The following is a 15,450-nucleotide window of genomic DNA, read 5'->3' as shown; positions in this document are numbered from 1 at the left end:
AAGAAAGAAAGAAAGAAAGAAAGAAAGAAAGAAAGAAAGAAAGAAAGAATTCTTTATTGGCCAAGTGTGATTGGACACACATGGAATTTGTCTTGGTGCATATGCTCTCAGTGTACATAAAAGAAAACACACATTCACCAAGAGTCAAGAATCATAAAGTACAACACTTAATAATAGTCATAGGGTACAATAAACAATCAAATCATACGAGGAAATAGTCAATAAAAATAGGATACAAGCAACAAAGTTACAGTCATATGGTCATAAGTGGGAGAGGATGGGTCAAAGGAGGATTAATAGTAGTAGTAATAGTAATGCAGACTTATTTATTGTTCCCATTTAACATTTATTTTATTTTATTTTGCATTTTTAAAAAACCCTGGTTCCAAATTAGCATGCCAGTCAAGCTCAATCAGGTTTCTATTTTGTTTTGGTGGGGGAAGGTTCCTTTCCTATTGGTGTGTCTGTGTGTGTGTGTTTGTGTGCGAGAGAGAGAAAGAGAGAGAGATGAGTTGATCTTCTAGTCAATTTTAGTTTATTTGATGACTATTATTTCTTTTAAATAATTTTTAATTGTAAGTCCCCATCAACCTTTGGAATTATTGTGGAGTCAGGTGGTCTCCAAATTGAAAAAAATAAATTAAATTAAAGTATGTATAGGTACATGGGTAATCTAACAAAATATATGAAATGAAATGTGTGCACTACAAAAATCTGATGTGTTAAAAAAACAAAAAGGGATGTTATTATGGACTTTTCCCCAAAAGGAATTTATAAGTGCTGAAAATTCATTACAGTTTCTATAATGATGATGATGATGTTATATATTCAATCATGTCTGACTCTTGGCAATTCCGTGGGCCGGGTCTCTCCACATCTTCCATCTTGCACTACTTCTTTGGCATTGCCTATAGATCAAGAAAATGTTTTTCTAAAAAAAAATAGAATGACCCAGAAGCAGTGCAGTTTTTGAAATAAATACAAATGAAAGTGGTGTAAATATGATTGACTCACATTGTCAGGAATGGGACAAGAATATGGTATATCACATTTACATTAAAACCTGAATCCAAGTTTACATCTGAATTTTCCAACTTAAGCTAGCCATGGCCACTGGGTAATGATATGATAGGAAACTAGGAATAGATAGAAATAAACTGAAGAATTACAGAACAGAGATTTATAGATTTTTTTGCCATTTATTTTTTTGTTGGGGCTTCTGACTGTTTAGACTTTAGAGGGAATTATTTGTTTAACTTCCACAGTTGCTATGCCAACCAAGAACAGTAAGGTGAAGTATCAGTCATCTATGGAGGCCTTTTCATTTTTTTTGCCCAAAGATAAGATGATGGATTAAATAAAGGACAAATGTGGATCCATCTACAGCTGACTAATTTGGTTCTAAAACATAAACAAAGATAGAAATAGAATGTGATGGTGGGGAGCATTATGCTTTTAAAACTATGAAAACTACCAACAACTAAGCCAGATTTTCACATTTTTAAAAACTACATGAAACAAAATTTAAAAGCCAAATGAAACCAAACACAAATTATGGTGATTATAAAAGAAAATTAAAGGGATTCAAGGCCTAACTTTTTACTGTCCTATCTTAAAAAGAAATCTATGAATTTTGAGGAGTAACCATGGATGGGAGATTCAACCTTGATGGATCAGGCAGGGAAATGTAGTATCAATTACCATGTAGCCATTGCCCAAAGACAATATCACTTATACCTTACATATTTTTTAGGCTTTTTATCCTACCTTATAAAAATGGAAAGCCAAAGTTGGACTAGAACCTGGTTACTTCAACATTAGTCCTGGGCTTCCACAGTGCATAATTATTAAAAAGACATATAGGTGAATCTATAATGGCACATTGCACACTATGGTTCTTAGGCCTCAGATCTTCGACCCCCCCCCCCTTTTTTTTTTGACTCCCTGGAACCCCTTTCACATTGTTGACAAAATGTGGGATGATTTGATTTTTTTTTTACATGAGGGTATCTGTAATACAAAGATACAAAATCAGTAGGGCTTGTCACAGATTTCCTCCATAAACCCACTAATTTCTTGATAGTCAGTTTTACTAACTATGAAAAAGTTTCAGTCCTCTTTGGGGATCCAACAACTAAATAAGTATTAGTGAATACATTATTGACTTTAGCTTACAGTGCTTGTCCAACTAATTTGATTTATTCCTCCTCAGAGCCTGCTTACGGCACAAGAACCTTTGAAAACTATTTGATTGTAGTTCTATTTGCCAGTCCTTTCAGAAAGAGTGTTCTTTAGGATTATATATATATTTAAGGTTTTGTTTTTTTCAAAATTGCTAAAATAATTGGTTTGATTTCTTTGTGTTTTGATGTCTCAGCAGAAATAGTATGTTTGGCCATATCACACCTTTTGTTGAAATCTTTTCTTATGTCTTGACCTTCCTCATTTAGGAGATAAGAAATAACTACATAAAAGCTCTGTCATTATTAAAACTAGATTTTTGTTTGCTGATTTGTTTTAGACACAGTATGAGTTTACTTCCCTGGGGCCTTAAGGATAGAACAGACTTCTCTATAACTGTACCTGAGGGAACATATGTGTCTTGTGTGTTGTCAGTTGCATAGATATTGCATTTATACATCTGCAAATTTTAACACCCTGAATAGGGGGTACTCAAACAGCAAAGCACAGAACAGGAAATCAGATCAACCAATCAGCATATAGGATGCACACCTCTGCAGAGCTGGGATTTATGTTGGCCTGTCTGTGGTCATCTACAACCTATGATTGCCCATCCTCCCCTTCACAGCATAGATATATGGTGATAGCAGTAAGCAGTTGCAGTCAACCAAGGGTGGGATTCTACCAGTTCACACCTATTCGGTAGAACTGGTTGTTAACATGCTAAGCAGTTTGGAGAACTGGTTGTTAGAAGAAATTACTGGTCTAATCCTGTAAGGAAGGCAGGAAGGAAACATTCTGGTGTTCCTTACAGAGATTGCCTCTCTGTTAACCCTTATTACATTTTTGGCAGGACTAGACTTCCTGTCTCAGAAACTTCTCTGGAGTTATTTTTCCCTCCTTTGCTGGTACTTTGCTTGTGTGGAGTGACCATTCAGAGTTACAATGGCACTGAAAAAAGTGACTTGTGACCATTTTTCACACTTACAACTGTTGCAGCATCCCCACAGTCATGAGAGGCCAGGCGAGAAGATGGTGCCTCGATGTGAGTGATATTGAGTTGGCCACACTCAGCCAATAATATGACCACCAAGCCACGTCCACCCAGTCACATGACCACCAAGCCATGCCCACCAACTAAGCCATGCCCACAGAACCAGTTGTTAAAAAATTTGAATCCCACCCCTGCAGTCAACTCTAAATCGGCCTTTAGACTCCTTTTTATTGATGTTGGAGAAAAGTTCTCTTAACATTCTTCTCCCTTCTCAGTCACCTAAGTGACATGGTTTCAAGTCTGTCTCTCTGTTAATCAGACAAAATTTGTTAAATCTTTCTTAAGAGTCTGCATAGTCTTGTCAAGCACACAAAAAAATATGCCCAACTTTTCTTTAGGCAACCTAAACAAAGATAGATTCAGATTTAAAAACAAAAAACAAAGCAAGGCATAGCATTGACTATGAAAACATCTAGTAGATTCATCCATTCCTCCTGTACTGAAAAGAAACAGAAAGATTCTTTTCCAATTTCAGCAGTTAGCACTTAGCTTTCTATGAATTCTTCTGTTTGTAATAAAAATACTTAGAGTAGGTTTTGTTCCAAATATTTGCCACATCCTGCAGGGGTATAATACTCCAATTGTTTAACCTGTGATTAAACAAATCCCTTGTTTATAGGGAAAATGGAGTTGGTGTAGCTAATTACAGTTATATCTCAGATATTATTCTGTGTAACCATCTTCTATACCTATGGTTCTTAATATGGGCGCTATGTCCCCACACTTGGGGTCATGCCATATTTTAGGAGGTTACATAAATTTTTAAACCCGACCTTTTTTACACCCAACCTTAACTGCCAGATATTGTATGTGCTATTTTGAGTGCCATAAATATTGAATACTTCATTTTTTAAAATTTATTTTATCACCCATCTCCAACCATCATCCTCACACATATTGGAAATTACTTGTGTACAATGTGGTAGATACCTTAATGAAAAAAGGTAATGAATAATAAAAAATAATAAAATTAGAGGGAACTTTAGACAGAATTATTTGTTTAACTTTCATAGTGGCTATGCCAACCAAGAACACTAAGGTGAAGTGTCAGTTATTTTGGGGTCCAAAGAAAATAAGACCCAAAATAAGACCCAGGGAAACATGGGTACCAGGATGAAAATGTAATAACAATGTAATGCAGAAAATGATTGCATATGCATATACTGAATGACAGTGTATGTGTGATATTTACTGTATGTACTAACTGTATACGGACAAGGCTCCAGTTTGCAAAAATCAAGCCTCCGTATGTATGAATTTTTATGCAAACATATTCTTTCTTATATTACAACTGTTACATATGATTGTATGATAGGGTTAATAATGTTATCCCACTTTCTCCTACTACTGTACATATACTTTCAACATAATGTTTAAAACTCGCATATCATCAGATGTCAAGCTAAATATTGTATATTTGTCACTTTGTTTCAATTTAAAAGAGTAAAACAGATTTTTGAAGAACCAAAGCAGTGATGGTGAATATAACATGGGGGTGATTATAATGGGGAGAGAGAATCTTTTTTATTTTATTTATTTTTATGTATTTATTTTTGTCAATTGCTTGCAAGATAATAGGTATAAGTAAAAACATAGTTATGAATACATGGATACATATAAGAAAAATTTAAAAAAATACAAGAAACAATAGGACAAGGATGGTAGGCACGTTGGTGCGCTTATGCATGCCCCCTACAGACCTCTTAGGAAAGGGGTGAGGTCAATAGTAGATAGTCTAAGGTTAAAGTTTTTGGGGTTTGGGGAAGAAACCACAGAGTCAGGTAGAGTATTCCAGACATTGACCACTCTGTTGCTGAAGTCGTATTTCCTGCAATCAAGTTTGGTGTGATTAACCTTGAGTTTGTATCTATTGTTTGCTCTTGTGTTATGGTTGAAGCTGAAGTATTCATTGACTGGTAGGACATCGCAATGTATGATTTTATATACTATACTTAGATCGGACCGAAGGCAGAGTAGTTCTAGGTTTTCTAAGTCTAGAATTTCGAGTCTGGTGGCATAAGGTATTCTTCAATGAGTAGAGGAGTGGAGAACTCTTGTGAAATATTTCTGGACTTTCTCAACTGTGTTAATATCGGATACGTAATGTGGGTTCCAGACTGATGAGCTGTGTTTGAGTATTGGTCTAGCAAATGTTCTGTATGCTCTAGTTATTAGTGTAATACTACCAGAGGAAAAGCTACATAAGATTAGGTTAACAACTCTTAATGCCTTTTTGGCTATGTAGCTACAGTGGGCTCTTGCACTTAGATCATTAGAGATTATAAACTCCAAGATCCTTGACAGAGTTTGGATCATCAACAAGGTCTTGACTATTCAGCCTGTAGTTTATTTTCTGTTATTTTTGCCAATATGGAGGACAGAGCATTTATTTGTTGAGATTTGAAGTTGCCATTTGTTTGACCATTTTGATACATAGTCAAGGTCCTTTTGAAGGGTAGCAGTATTGTCTGTGATGTTGAATAGTTTTACAATCAATCAATCAAAAGCACTTTTTATTAGGTCACTCCAAAGTGTAAAACAGATTCTCATTTTTCAGGTTTCTTGATTTTGTGTGTTAATTTTGTGTGTTGATATTACGCTAAGATTACTTGCATATTTTATCTAAAACAAAATACAAAGAAAATTCAGAGGTTGCTACCTGAATAACTTTGTTTTCATAAAGGGGAAGGAGTTTACACAGGATAGCCAGAATATCTTCAGCAAATCCTGACATCAAAAGTGCATATAAAGGAAATCTCAATTATATGGCATAAGAAATAATAGTGAAAGGTAATTAATTGACATATCTTTGTAACTAGATATATGCTATGATTAAACATGTGAAGTTACTTTTAGATAACCAGTATTAAATAGGAATATTATATTTGATGCATAGTTATATTATAGTGTACTTATATGTTAATTTATGGAACTCCATCCCATCAAAAATCATCCTCGGCTTTCCACAAGAATACATCAAGTACTTTACCTAGTCAGTTTTTAACATAGAAGCCTTAACTTTTAATTTGAAAGCATGAATGTGGAGAATTACTATATGATTAACAACAGAAAATGTAATTGATTGCATGTATCTTTTTAAAAATTCATTTGCAAAGGAACTTATTTTGATCATCTAAAACTTCTTAAATATACTTCCGAAAATGATTTCTAAGGATTCAGAAAGATTTGTCGATTTGCAAGATTAATACTTAAAAATATTATTGAAAGTTGTCATGGTGGTGCAGTGATTGGATTGCAGTATTGCAGACAAATTCTGCCCACAGCCTGGAGTTCTGTCCTGATGTGGCTCAAGGCTGACTCATCCTTTCATCCTTCTAAGGTCAGTAAAATGAGAACCTAGATTGTTAAGGGCAATATTGTAAACTATCCAGAGAGTGCTCTAAAGCACTATGGAGCAGAATATATAGTAAGTTAAGTGCTATTGCTATTATACTTTCCTCTATTATTGTTGTTCTTTTGAACCATCTTAATTTCTACTCAGTTCCAATAAAGATTTTAAAGTATTGCTTATCGACCAGTTAAAGGGTGATTCTAAATTTGAGACAAAAGTTAAAATATAGAGTAAATTCTTCCCTTTTCAAACTAGAAAATCAATCTTGATTCTTTTTAAGCCTTTTTTTTTTCAAGAAGAAAATTATGTTGGTGTGATGTAGCCATGATCACTAATGCTTAGTGAATATCAGAAGCACTAATGAGTATGTGGCAATGTAGCACTGTACTGAGTAATGAAATACTTTAGTAATGCTGTCCTCTGAGACACATATGCATTTATGATCTATTTAGGAAATGTTGAAAGAGATGAATTTTTCTGAGCACTTAAAGATTGATTAAACTGCTCTAGATTACAGGAGATGGATAGATAAAGAATACAGCTTTTCTAAAATTATAGATCAAACTGTCATGTTCATAAATAAGCATGTACAAATACACTTTTATATGAATATACATATAAATATGCATGTTTCATATGTGTATGTGAACAGTATATGTTTACGTATATGATTAAGCATAAACCTATTTGCTATCTTCTGACCTTCTTAAAATTATATTATCATATCTGTAATCATAATGTGAATAACTTCATGCTTATAGTGGAAGACAGACTTAATAATATTATTCAAAGGCGAAGTATTATTCAATATCTTTCAGTAAGCCAATAAGTAACTGACATATGACATTAATATGAGGCTTTGCAGACTGAGTTTTGTGAGCTGCATGTTAAAAATAAGGAATAAGAGGCTTTTTTTTTTTTAAAGTCACCTACAATGTATAATGTGTGTATGTATCAGTGGTGGGATTCAAATTTTTTTACTACTGGTTCTGTGAGCATGGCTTGGTGGGTGTGGCAAGGTAAGTATACTGTCAAATCTCAATTCCCACCCCACTCTGGGAGAAGGTTACTGCAAAATCCAATTCCCTCTTCACCCCACTAACCTGCTTTCCACCTCTGTTCTCCTGTGCAGGGCAATAAAAGAAGACCCAGCCAATCAGCTGGGACTTGGGAGGCAGAGAATAGATGGGGGCAGGGCCAGTCAGAGATGGTATTTGCCGGTTCTCTGAATTACTCAAAATTTCTACTACCGGTTCTCCAGAACTGGTCAGAACCTGTTGAATACCACCTCTGATATGTACACAAGCAATATATAGAAAACTATCATATTGCTGACAAAAGCAAATTGAAATAGAAAGGTTAAATCAGTACTTGAAATGGATTCAAGAATGGCACAGATAATCTGGGTGGAGAAAAGACCCTTCTTCAGGTGACTTGTCTCTCTATGTGTGAAGATTTGTCAATAACAGAACATTTTAGGATAAGTAATTGGTATCTTATATTATAATAATCTTACATGCATAGGACCCTATGAATGAGACCCCATATCCATTGGGGATACTGGGATGAAAACATTGTTCAGTGTGAACTTGTCTTATGAACATATTAAAAAATATTTCTTGTGAGAACAGAATTCTGTACTTCCAAATCACATAGAACTGCAGAAGAAGAGGCTACCCATGGATTGAGTTGGGATATAAAATTTCCATAGCCTTGAATCTATTCAAAGAAACTAGTCAGACAGCTTCTGAATCTCCCTACTGGAAATGTTGAATCATTTCCACATACACACACCCACAATACTAATATATAACATAATTCTTCCATTTTAGTATTCAATTGTAAAATATAGCTCCTTCTGCTTGTTTTCTTTTTTCCTATCGTTCTTTCCATTTTCTTTACAAGAATTTTGTTTTGCCATTTTTTTCATTTACTGTAAACCACAGTATTTTTATGCCTTTTGGATCTGCACAGGTTTTATTTATTTATTGACTTTAAAACATTGTTTGTTGTATATATCTTTATATGAGAGGTAAGTGTCCAAACTTTTATCCTCCAGATTTTTGATTCATATTATATTTTTTATCGTTGGAAACTTAATCTGAAAAATATTGACCATCAGATTGGCTCAGTTCACTTCATTAATTGTATTAGTATAAGGAGTTGCATCAAGCACTGCTGTCTTTCATGTCTAATATAATATGCAAAATAAAAACATTCTGAAGAAAAAGGAATGATGAATTCCTTGACACACTCTGCATAGGTAAGTAACCAATGAGTTTGTGCTAGGAAAATAAAGATAACATGAACATGTTATTAGAGGAAGAAAGAGTTTTGGCAGCAAAAGCTTTGTTCTTATTTCAATGGTGTAACAATAAAAAGTTAAATATAGACACTAAGGAAAGTAAGTCTATTTTTCTTTTTATGGTAATTTTATGCCCATATTCATAAATGTAGATTCATTTTTGTTGTTGCTGTTGATCTTTGTTATTGTTTGTTCAAAAATGGCTGTCATATATCCCAAAAGCAGGTGAACTGAGAAGCAGGGATAAAAGAGACCACTCCTAACCAAAATATTTTCAGGATTCAGGCTCAGCATCTATTTAAATGAGTCTTGGTACTAGAGCTACCTAAAGTGATAGGAAATACTTCTTTTGTATATCCCTGAACAATTTTGCAGCAGAAGTGAAGCAGTCAGTGAGAAAAAAAGGAGCATTCGGCGGTAGCTAGATGAAGAAGGATCATCTATTGACTATTGACTATTATTGCTTTACTAATAAATACTATATTAGTATAGTACTTATTACTATATTAGTATATAAAGCAAGCAAGACATATTGCAATCCATGTCCCTAAAAATGCAGTATAGCAGACAGATTGATTGGAAATTGAGTTAGACATGATATTATGTATCAATGCAAAATAAAAAGTATCTGAAAGGCAAGTCTTTCAAAATGAATTATGCATTTTCTGAGGTAAGCAGATTTTTTTTTGCAAAGAACTTAGTTGGGCAGAAGAAGAATAAGCGATTATCAAAGGATTGGGAAGAAAAAGCTTTGAAAAATTGACAATTATAAAATGGAAGCTTTGAGAACAATTCTGTACACAGTTGCAAATAGAAAATGCCATGACCCAAATATTAGTTTAAAAGAGACGATCAATTTTGCTGTTCTTCAGACTGTTGATTTCATACCATGGCAAGACATATGTACATATTTCGGCAGTAATTTACAGCACAGAAGCTAAAAGAAATATCCTTTTGCTTCCTCATTCTTTTGTTAGCCGGTTCTTTATTCTCCTTTCTTTGGTAAACATTCCCTCATAAGTTTCTAGTATCTTTGTTCCTAGCCCCACTCTCACTGTCCTCCTCTTCTTGCTAGTACATTCTTCCTCTTCATAGGTTCATCTGTATTCCGAAAAGTCCACATATAGCAACCAACATTATTTTTGGTTCGTCCTCCAATGTAGGGAAATTACATCTTTTTGTTATAGTATGTGACTTCTAAAATAATTTCCAAGGCTAAAGTAGAAGCAGTTCCAGGTGCTGTTGGCAAATTATTCCTCTGGGGAGCCACTGCACAATTGCCTTGGTTGGCCCATAAACAATGTGTATTGTTCTATCAGAGAGATTCTAAACTCTAGCAAGACACAGTCCATTAAAATAGATAAAAACAACATCAATTTCCTCCTCATATTCTTCATATCAGATGTAGAAGCATGTACAGTTTTACTGCCATATAACTGCTGTTACTAAATAACATTTCAAGATACACATGTTGTAACTTTCAGACTTCGTTCTCATGGGAACAGTGAAATATGTATCTATAAAAGCAAATCAAAGATTGTTTCTTTTAATGTTTTTGCTCTGTGCCAAAGTATGAGGCATAAACACTTAGAAAACAAACAAGCTACATCGCCAGAATAAATACTAGATATATAATTTTGTTGTCACTTTATAAAGTGGTAGTAGTCTGTGCAAATGATGTCTGTTTTCCCATGCCAAAATAAAGTCAAACAAAATAAGTAATCATTAAATTTTATTTATTTGTGTGTTTATTTTATTTCTACATTGTTGAATCAAAAAATAACAATGCAATAAAACTACACAACCAATTGAAACATCAATAATATGCATAATTAAAATAAAAATGCAAAAATATAAAATAATATCAATATAATACATGCATAACACAACCAAATGTACAGTAAAAATGGAATAAGCCATTCAGTTGAAATCTAAAAACAGCAACAATTAACATGTCCACTAAATGCTCTCCAAAAGACTTCTATTTTAAACAGCTTCCAAAACATTAAGATAATGATGCAGCTCTTAATGCCAAAAGAAAGCTCTACTATAAGATCAAAGCAGTAACTGACTTGGCTTCATTCCCTTACTACACATAAGTGGCACAACCAGAAACCAGAACATACCAAATGGGCTGATTCAGTGAGGTGAAGGTGTTTCTTCAAGTACCAGAGCACTAAAAGAGTAAGGATTGTCTGAATTATTTCCTTCCACATTAATCCAAGTTCTGTTTCTAAATTAATCAATATAGTTATAGAAGCAGCCATAATGTGCTTGTGTAACACAACATAATTCTTATATTTCTGTTTTCTGAGCTTATGTCTGGTGTTTTATCCCAAAGGTGTTTTTTTCAAGAGGCAACTGGACTTTCTGGTTTGTCTTTGAAGACATTTTACTTCTCATCCAAGAAGCTTTTTCAGCTCTTCTGAGAAGGAGGCAGATTTAGTGATGGCAAACACTTTTTGACAGAGAAATGTTTTGGAAACTAATAGAGGACAAAGGAGCCTCATAAAGAGATGAAAGAGTTATGGAAAAACAGTTTTGGAAGAATAAAAATATGATTCTTTAATTTTGCTGACAAGTGATATAAGAATAATATTCTTTCTTTTTCTTTCTTTCTTTCACAAAGTGCTTATTTTTGGAGCTTTCTATTTTTATATTGAAATACAGACGTATTGAATATAATAGGCCTATACAGGACAGTTTAAATTTGCTTTGAAATTTTTACTATAGAAACAATGCAATTTCTGCTATGAAGATGAAGAGATAATGAGATTTGTCTAAATCAGATATTTCATATTACTTTGCATAGCTTGATCATTTCTTGCAATAACTAGGTTTCGGTGTATGTGTTATGCATTTCAGAAGCCCCTTATACTGCTTATATCAGTTGCTGACTTTAAAATAAACTTCAAGGCAATGCCTGACTGAAGTCTTTGTCCTAGGGAAGCACTCCTCCAAGAACTGCACGATCCTAGAACAAAACCCAACTTTCCAAATGGCCTTAAAGAGGTCACAACTGTTCAAATATTTCCCCTCACATAGCCTTGAACATCAGTAATGCAGTTTGATGATAATATTATTATACCTTATTATTATACCTTATAGTTGGGTTGCATTTTTTATTTATTTTATTAAGTAGTGCATAAGTATGTATAAATAATGCAATGAAATGTGTATCCACTGTAGCATGATTTTTCAAACCTATAATTCAATACGAAGGAACATTAGGAAAGGGAAATTTTGTATTTTGTCAGTAGTTCTTTGTAGTATTCTACTGAAATACTAGAGCTTGGCACCTCTATTTTCAGGCAACTTTCCAGCTGACTAGCAAATAGAACACAGAACAGATGGCCACAGCAGTCATAATAACATGTTGAGATATCTAATGTGTTTTGTTGAGGATAGGACTTCTATACTCAATATTCGGAACTTAATATCCATCTTCAGCACTGGGAAAATCTATATATAATCATCACTGAAAGTAAAGACCAAACTCTAATAGCTGGGGAATAAAGTTTCGGATTTGGTTTTCCCATTTTCAAAAATATTAATCGTATTTATTTGTTTTTTCCTCCAGCAGTTCAGAGTCCATTCTTTTGGATCTTTTCACAAATTTATTCTTAACAATAAAAAATGTTACCATCATCCCATATTATCTATGACTCAGCTTGTTTTGTTACACTTTTTTAAATACAACATGGCTTTCTAGAACATGTATACACCAAGTGTAACAATTTCAGTTAAACCATCATAATTATCCCTTACCCCAGCCTGAACTTGAGCTGTTCTAAACTACCGTTCATTAACAGTTCAAAATGAAATCACAGAGAGTAAAATTATATGGAACCTAAGATATTGGGATTGCAAAGTTATTAATTTAGTTTTTCTTTTCACATGTCCCTTCATTGTTTGTATATCCTCAGCTAAAATATACTTGCTCCTACATCTTTGAATTTTGCAATGCATTTTTTCAACAAAATATTCATACAAAAATATGTCCATTAGGAAAAATGCACACAGGAACATACATTTTCTTTTCTTTTCTTTTTTTTCAATCACAAACTGGTAGAGAAATGGGCTAATTAGAAAAAAAGTAATTGATATATAGTTACTATCCAAGAACCAATTTCTTATCATAGCTAAGGCACCAGGCTAGCAACTGGAAAACTATGAGTTCTAGTCAGTGGTGGAACTCAAATAATTTAACAACTGTTTCTCTGCCCTAATGATTTCTTCCAACAACCAGTTCACCAAACTGCTCAGTAAGTTAACAACCAGTTCTCCTGAAGTGGTGCGGACTGGCTGAATCCCACCACTGGTTCTAATCCCATTTTATGCATAAAATTAGCTGGGACCAGTCACTCCCTGTCAGCCTTAGGAAGTAAGCAGTGGAAAGTTGGATAGGAATACAAAATTCATAAAGCTGGCTATCACTTTCTTCATGTCAGTAAAGGGAAAGACAGTATTATATCTTATATGCCCTGAATTTTTTTTTGCATGGGATTGGAATCAATTATGTATTATTTGTCCATTAAGAAGGTATCCATCAACCAAATATTGTATATAATACAGGACAGCAGTTCCTAATCTTTGTAGCTTGGCAGCCCGGGTAATGGAGAAGAGGGAAACTGGGCCGAATGAGTGGTGGGCCACCGTGCACATGGATAGCTTGACTTGCATGACTGGGGCTGGCGTGCATGTGCATAATTGCCCATTGGCCCACTGCTCGCACAAATTGAGTAGTAGGCCATGGCCCAGAGATTAGGGACCCCTGATATAGCCTAATCAGTGTCAGGGTTTAATTGTGCAATAGATGGAAAGAACTATGACACATAATTAACTAGATAAGGCTCAAAAATATTCTGGAATATAATGGAATTATTTAAAATAGATTTTGCAATATATTCTGTCTATGAGTTGTGTCTGGTTAGTAGCATCTAGGATCAGTAAAAGGCAAGATGTTTAAGATGCTCACTGTAAAAAAAAAATGAGGAACATGTTTAATTAATTTGAATGAGTGAGTAGCTCTTTGCAGTTGTGCTTCCTTTCCCTAAAGATAATTAAGTATAAAATGTCAAGACTTATGTAGATAATCACATTGTAAAACCAATGATCTTGTGTGTGTGTGTGTGAGAGAGAGAGAGAGAGAGAGAGAGATATTTTCTTAAGACTGTGTATAGCTGCAATAGAAAAAAGAAGAGAAAATTATGAACAGAATATTAAGTGTTGCAGAATGAAGATTGAGATAAGATTGATTATCCAGTAGGATGTTCCAAAGTGAAGCACTACTGACTTATGTGATTTAAAGATAATTTCCAGTAAACCAGGGAGCTCAATTTCTAGCTGGAGATGAACCAGGATTAGGATCCATGAAGGTGGGTACTAGTCCTGTACTAAAACCAATTACAGGCATAAATGTATAAGAAATGCAGCTGAACGCAATACAACCTGTTTTAAAAAGTGGTATTTTAGTTCATCATCATCATCACCACCACCACCATCATCATGACATCTTTAAGAAAATCTGCAACTTTCTTAAATAATGAAGGTTGTTTTCAGCATTTACAGAGTTTATAATGCCAATTGACAGAACAACTTTCCTTTCAATGCAATGTTCACAATGCTATTATTAAGTATGACATTTTCCTGATGTGGCATTTTTAAGTATACATTTTCTTGTAGTAAAATGTGTTTCATGTTTGTTATTATAGCACATGTGTCGGAATTCTAATATTGTGATTGTCTATAAGCCTTTAAGTTTTCAACATGGGTGAGGGAGATGCTAAACCTTTCAGTACAAGCGTGAAGTATTAGTGAAACCTACTTTCATTGCATTTTATGTAAATAGCACATAATTGCTCCAATCTCTGCTCGAGTTCCCTGCAATGGAACCAGCCATGCTTTGCATATAGATAAATAAAGGTGAGTTCCAGCAAAGATATGCAATGTTGAGTTAAATAGATAAAGAAAAATAAAAAGGGTGTTGGGTGGCTTAGGGATAGTTGTAGTTTTCATTTAATTTTTATATCATATTTAGTGGGCGGGGTTGCTTCTAGGAAGATATAAATGTATGAGTAAACATTAACATACTAACACACTCATTATAATAATCACTGGGAATGGTATCATAGACTCAACTATTGCAGTGAAAGGAGACAAGGTACTCTCTGGCTTTACAAAGAGGTTAAGTTGACAGTGAAGGTGACTCCTTTCAACTATCATGTCTGCTTTTCAGTGCTACATGAGTTGCTGGTGATTCATTGATTAAGTGTCATCAAGTTAGTGTAGACTCTTAGCAACCAAAGAAATAGAGTTACTCCAAGATGATCTGTTTTCAAATTGGCGTTTTAGCTCTGTCAATGATGCATTCATTGCTGTTGTAAACAAGTCCATCAATGTCTTTTCCTTCCTTCTACTTTTCCCAGTTGTATAGATTTCTCAAGGGAGCTGGGTACTTATATATTGTGTGCCAAATGATAGCTTTGAGTCTAGCTGTTTCTATCTCAAATCAATATTTTAAAAAATTATTATTTAATATGTATTTTGTTCTCTTGG

The 15,450-nt window shown here is 34.1% G+C and overlaps 1 protein-coding gene across 1 annotated transcript in view; it reads left to right on the top strand.

The window, feature by feature from the left end:
* Positions 1-15,450, top strand: part of CDH18 (cadherin 18) — a 659,070-nt gene that overhangs the window by 163,605 nt on the left and 480,015 nt on the right. The window lies entirely within an intron of this gene.

Source organism: Notechis scutatus, chromosome 3, assembly GCF_049901735.1.
Source record: "Notechis scutatus isolate UNSWTSFEM ecotype Mainland chromosome 3, rNotScu1.2, whole genome shotgun sequence".
Taxonomy (NCBI): Eukaryota; Metazoa; Chordata; class Lepidosauria; order Squamata; family Elapidae; genus Notechis; species Notechis scutatus.
This window is presented reverse-complemented; position numbering and strand designations above follow the sequence as displayed.